We start from the raw sequence: 6,842 nt of genomic DNA on the forward strand, positions 1-6,842 counted from the left end.
GAATGAACTTGTATAAAAATATACATTGACAATTATTATCAAACTAATATTTTGAAAAAAAAGAAAACAGTAGTGACTTTTAGAGAGACTTAATGTTCTTTTTGCCCTTTTTCTTTTCCCATCAATATTAGATGCCTTTTACTATTTATAAATATATGAGGAAAACAGGTAATTAACTCAGGTTGGCTCCATATATAGTATATATTTGAGAAACAGAATACATTAAAATTAATGCAATAAGAAGACATCTATGTAATCTGACCCATTAGAATAGTTATGGATCTTCTCTTTTTCAAAAACTCCCTGTTACTGGCAAATGAAGATCCAATTTTTAAATACTTTATTTTGATTTTGTTTGGGAGGTAGGTTAGCCATCACTTCTGTACTTTTTTTCAATATAATAACATGATCCTTGTTACAAACATGGATGAAGGCAAGACAGCTAAAAGTAGAGGAAAAGTAACAGTGACACATTTGCTCATTATTGTTATTATATTTCCCTATGTATAAGATGCACATTTTTTTTTCCAAAAAATTTGGGGTCTAATAACTGGGTGTATTTTATACAGTGGTTGTAGATTTTTTTACTTGAATTGCTCACTTTTCCATGCTTGTTTTTGCGCTCATTGTTGAAGACAGTGTTTTGTCAACAGATACAGATGTGGACAAGCTAAGGAATGAGAGTTTTGACAGTGATGGGGAGTTGTATGAATTTTATGATGAATAATACTTGAGTTCAATAACTTTATGTAACACATTTGTTTTTCAAGTTTTGAGCCCCAAAATTAAGGTGCATCTTATACATGGGAGCATCTTATACATGAGGAAATATGATATTTTTTTCTCTGAAACCAGTGTTTGTCTTTGATAAACAAATATTTTCAATGAATTGTTAAGTTCTAAAAAATGTGATTATTTTAAGGAAGTAATTATGGGTCTGTAAGAAATCCTTACTGGTCCTAGCCGGTTGGCTCAGTGGTAGAGCATCGGCCTGGTGTGCAGGAGTCCCGGGTTCGATTCCTGGCCAGGGCACACAGTGGAAGCGTCCATCTGCTTCTCCACCCGTTTCCCTTTTTTAAGTTCTAAAAAATGTGATTATTTTAAGGAAGTAATTATGGGTCTGTAAGAAATTCTTACTGGCCCTAGCCAGTTGGCTCAGTGGTAGAGCATCGGCCTGGTGTGCAGGAGTCCCGGGTTCGATTCCCGGCCAGGGCACACAGTGGAAGCGTCCATCTGCTTCTCCACCTGTTTCCCTCTCCTTCTTCTCTGTCTCTCTCTTCCCCTCCCACGGCCAGCGCTCCATTGGAGCAAGGTTGGCCAGGGCGCTGAGGATGGCTCTGTGGCCTCTGCCTCAGGCGCTGGAGTAGCTCTGGTTGCAACAGAGCAACACCCCAGATGGGCAGAGCATCGCCCTCTGGTGGGCATGCTGGGTGGATCCTGGTCAGGCTCATGAAGGAGTCTGTCTGACTGCCTCCCCGTTTCCAACTTCAGAAAATAGAAAAAAAAAATTCTTACTATCTTGGAATTTATTTCAAGACCAGATGACTAAATATCCATGACCAAGAACTGCATTGAGGGACAAAATAACTACAAAACCTTTGCACAGAGCAGTGGTTAGTTTAGCTTCATTGGAACAAAATACTTTGTCCAAAGGAAAGGATCATATTTCAGTGTCACAATATGTTTCACAGAGAACACAAAATGAGTATAAATAGAAATTCCTTCTCTTCAGTTAGGAGATCCTTATGCACTGAAGAAAGTAAAGACAGATCTTCTCTTAGACACTTAAAGGAAAATAGACTTCTTTGGAATCATAGAAGACTGCTTAAAACAAGATCCATCTGAAACATAACTACAAGTCAGGAGGATTTAACAGAAACTCTTAATACTACGCAATATTTAACAATATCTCTTCATTCTTTTTACCTGTCTGACTTGCAAAAAATTAAACCAGTTATCTAATACAAAGCCATGTACTACCACATGAATAGTGTAGCAAACAGATTTCAAAAAAATCTGTGAAAATATTATTTCTTAAAGATTTTATGAACATAAATTATTCCTTCTCATTTTGTTGCAGAAGGCATAGACTTTTGAGTTTTTCTAGTATAGAGTATAGAAAAATCTAGTAACAACATATATTAATTTCTTCAGAAAAGAGTAATTTCAATTGAATTTACATATTTAACTTTTGTTGTATATATAAAAAAATAATTAAAAGGTGAAGTTTATAATTCTTATAATATAAATTTGTCCCTGGAATTTAGTTTTTATTTTCCAGGTATTTAAACAAATCACTCAATAGTTTTCTAGCAATTTAACAATGTATATAATTGGGTAAGAAGACAATTTTTTCATATGGCTATGACTTTATTATTTGTATTTCTTAACTGTGATTATAATAAAAATCTCTAGATACTTACTGTTAATTAAATATTTTTCTATAAATATCAAATAAAAATCTCCCTTGAATCTTTTTTTTTTTAATTTTGACTGACAGAAAAGATGCAGGATATTATATTAGAAATAAATAAATTTTATAGACATATTTATTTACTTGTTAATAAATTTTAAACCTTATTAAGCTACATTATAAAAATCACTAAGAAAGCATAAACATTTTTATTAAATAGTATTGGCCCTGGCCATTTAGCTCAGTATTTAGAATGTCATCCTGAAACAACAAGGTTATGGGTGTGACCCCAATCATGGTACACATGGGAAACAACCAATAAATACACAATTATGTGGATCAACAAATGAATGCATCCCTTCTGCCTCTTCTCTCTCCCTCCCTTTCTTCATCTTTCTAAAAGTCATTAATCAGTAAAAAATTAGGCCCTTGCCAAATAACTCATTTGGTTGGAGCGTCATCCTGAAGTTAAGAGGTTGTCAGTTCAATCCCCCATCAGGGCACATACAGCACAGCTTAATGATCTTGTCTGTCTCTCTCTCTCCCTGCTTCTCTTTAAAAAAAAAAGTGTTATCTGGCTTATTTATTCCATTATTTTCTATTTTATCTTTAGCATTTAATCTGAAAGTAAGACTCAAGGACTCAAGTCCACTCTAGTATAAAAAATAAATTTTTTTAAATGTGTAAATGTGGCCTGACCTGTGGTGGCGCAGTGGATAAAGCGTCGACCTGGAAATGCTGAGGTTGCCGGTTCGAAACCCTGGGCTTGCCTGGTCAAGGCACATATGGGAGTTGATGCTTCCAGCTCCTCCCCCCTGTCTCTCTCTTCTCTCTCTCTCTCTCTCTCCCTCTCTCTCTTCTCTCTAATTGAATAAATAAAATAAAATAATTAAAATGTGTAAATGTAATATATTTACTTTCACTGTCCTTTATTTATTAGGAGTGTTTTAATATACTGGTTTAAAATTTTTAACAGATTAAAAGCTTTATAAAGATGCATAGTGTATTATAGGGTCTACTATAAATATTAAAATCTGTTTTTATAGCCCTGGCCGGTTGGCTCAGTGGTAGAGCATCGGCCTGGCGTGCAGAGGTCCTGGGTTCGATTCCCGGCCAGGGCACACAGGAGAGGTGCCCATCTGCTTCTCCACCCCTCCCCCTCTCCATTGGAGCAAAGATGGCCTGGGCGCTGGGGATGGCTCCTTGGCCTCTGCCCCAGGTGCTAGAGTGGCTCTGGTCGCGATGGAGCGATGCCCCGGAGGGGCAGAGCATTGCCCCCTGGTGGGCAGAGCGTTGTCCCCTGGTGGGCGTGCCGGGTGGATCCTGGTCAGGCGCATGCGGGAGTCTGTCTGACTGTCTCTCCCCGTTTCCAGCTTCAGAAAAATACACACAAAAAAAATCTCCTTTTATAAAATCTTATTTTGAAATGTTTAGTAATATTTTATGAATTCATTAGCAGAGTAAGAAAACTATAGATTGTTTATATGGTTTTTGAATCTTAAATCATATATTGAATTATTTAGTTTTAATCCGACTTGCTGGATTATCATAAAATAGTCCCAATAATACATTTTTTTTTCTGCAGCATTTTCTAGAAAAGCATTGGCTGTTTCACCATCTCAATAGTTATCAAATCCACAGTTAATTCTGTGGTTTCTATAATGGTGGCCTCCAACTCAATCTGAACTTGAATGAAATGAAATTTTCCTCTAAATTCACACGAAATGTTGTGCTTAATTACAGTGGGAATATGAAGAATCATTTTCATGAAAGATAAAGAAAAACAATACTTGAGAATATTAGTGCAGTTGGGCACCCTGAACTAGACAACCAATTTCACATAAAGAATCATAATTATGTGGTTCCAGTGGGAAGAGATAGGGGAAAGCAGAGAGTGTGGCAGCTGGTTGTGTGGGGGTGTGGGTGGCACTGCTATGGAAGGGTGGGCTGTGGGAAGACAATAGTAAACACAACATCGACAGCATCAGCCAAAGGCTGGTGGCAGTGAGCAGATCTAAGACTGGTAAGAATATTCAGCCACAAGAGAATAAAATTATAGAACGGTGCTTAAAATCTGGAGACAGTCACAAACAGCTTATCCTACTAGACTTTGAAGCACCATCTAAAATATGTGGTGATATCCATGGGCAATGCTATGATTTCTTTGACTTTTGAGTAGGCTGGTGTCCTGTCAAAAAGCATTACTTTTTTCTTGGGGACTATGTGAACAGGCGAATCATGCATTGGAGACTCTCTGCCTCTTATTGGTTTTCAAAATCTAATATCCTGAGAATTTTTTTCTTTTCAGAGGAAACCACAAATATTTTTAAATCAATAAAATTTATGGATTATGGATTTTATGGTGAATATAAAAGAAGACAACATTAAACTCCGAAAAATTTTCACAGCCTGCTTTAGTGTTTTACCAATAGCAGTCATTGTGGATGAGAAAAGATTTTGTTCTCATGGATGTTTATCACAAGATCTTTAATTTAGGGAATAGATTCGGCAAATTATGCGACCAACTGATGTACCAAATCAACGTCTTTGTGATCTTTTCTGGTCTGATCCGATAAAGATGTCTTAGACTAGGGTGAAAATGACATAGCAGTTTCCTGTACATTTGGTTGCAAAATATTTTATAAGCATGATTTGGATCTCATAGGTAGTGCTCACCAGATAAATGAAGATGTATATGAATTTTTTGCAAAGTGGGAGTTGGTCACTCTGTTTTCTACACCCAATTATTCTGGAGAATTTAAAATGCAAGTGCCATGGTGATTGTGGACCACTAATGTCCTGTTCCAGAATTTAGAAGCTGCAGAGAAAAAAGAAGTTGAATGCCAGGAAACCCTTAACATCTTCGAGGGGTATGATCACAAAGCAAAAGAACAGTTGTCATTTTGATACTACTTAGTTGTAGCATACAGTATATAACTCTCAGCTTTAAAACTGTAATATCTACTGGTAAGCTAATTCAAATAGCATGTTTCTAATCCCCTCCATTCCATTTTTGAGTTAATGAATGGTGTTTGCTGGTTATAACAACAAATGAAAGACTTCACTCCCAAGAAAAAGTTTTGTGATTTAGTTCCCTCTTCCTTTTGCCAGCAACTTTGATGATGGTGTTAAAGCTGTACACCCCAGGACAGTTTATATTTTCTAATGAGTAAGTGTATGATTGACTGTCTTAAATTCAGAACAAACCATGAATAATGTAAGTGCTCATTTTCTTTAGGATATAAAGAGAGCCCAAGGGTGCTCAATCTGTACATTTTATTGTCATAAAATGCATACTGTTGATACAAACCACTGTGAACACTTTTTTTTTTTTAGTTTAAGAACTTGTTTCAAAGGGAATGCTCTTTTTTTTTAATTGTCTTGTCATATACATACTAGTTTTTATAGCTATTAACATTAGGAGTAACTTTCAACCTTGCTAACATCACTGTTGTAATTCTCTACCCCAGGGGTCGGGAATCTATGGCTCGCAAGCCAGATGTAGCTCTTTTCATGGCTGCATCTGGCTCGCAGACAAATCTTTTTTTCTTTTTTCTTTTTTTCAGAGACAGAGAGAGAGTCAGAGAGAGGGATAGACAGGGCCAGATAGATAGGAACGGAGAGATGAGAAGCATCAATCATTAGTTTTTCGTTGTGCGTTGCAACACCTTAGTTGTTCATTGATTGCTTTCTCATATGTGCCTTGACCTAGGGCCTTCAGCAGACCGAGTAACCCTTGCTCGAGCCAGCAACCTTGGGTCCAAGCTGGTGAGCTTTGCTCAATGCAGATAAACTCATGTTCAAGCTGGCGACCTTGGGGTCGAACCTAGATCTTCTGCATCCCAGTCCGATGCTCTATCTACTGCACCACCACCTGGTCAGGCGACAAATCTTTACTAAAAAAAATAATAACGTTAAAAATTTAAACCATTCTCATGTATTACAATTCATTTATTTTCTACCGCTCCTGTTCATGGTTGAGGGTGGCTGGAGCCAATCACAGCTGTCCTCCTGGACAACACCAAATTTTTATTGGATAATGCTTAATGTACACGGGTCGTTGTATGGCTCTCATGGAATTACATTGTAAAATATGTGGCGTTCATGGCTCTCTCAGCCAAAAAAGTTCCCGACCCCTGCTCTACCCCATACTTAAAATGATAATTAAAACCATTATTAAAAAAAAAATCACAATTATAGATAGTTGTAAACCGAAAGTGAATATAAGCCAGAACATTGATTGAATTTATTTTATTTAGCTTAATATATTTTTATTCAATTTGAATATTCTCTCTTAAACCACCAAATGAGTAAATATCATTACTCATTCTAAAATCATATTGGGTTTTAAAGAAAAAATTTGTTTTTACCTGTTCTATGTTTCAAGATATAAATTTTATCTTAAATGTAAGCATAATTTAGAAATAAA

General features: G+C 36.4%; 1 pseudogene; it reads left to right on the top strand.

The window, feature by feature from the left end:
* Window positions 1-423: 423 nt before the first annotated feature.
* LOC136309309 (serine/threonine-protein phosphatase PP1-gamma catalytic subunit A-like) lies at window positions 424-5,330 on the top strand (annotated as a pseudogene).
* The last annotated feature ends 1,512 nt before the right edge of the window (window positions 5,331-6,842 follow it).

Source organism: Saccopteryx bilineata, chromosome 6 (genome assembly GCF_036850765.1).
Source record: "Saccopteryx bilineata isolate mSacBil1 chromosome 6, mSacBil1_pri_phased_curated, whole genome shotgun sequence".
NCBI classification, from domain to species: domain Eukaryota; kingdom Metazoa; phylum Chordata; class Mammalia; order Chiroptera; family Emballonuridae; genus Saccopteryx; species Saccopteryx bilineata.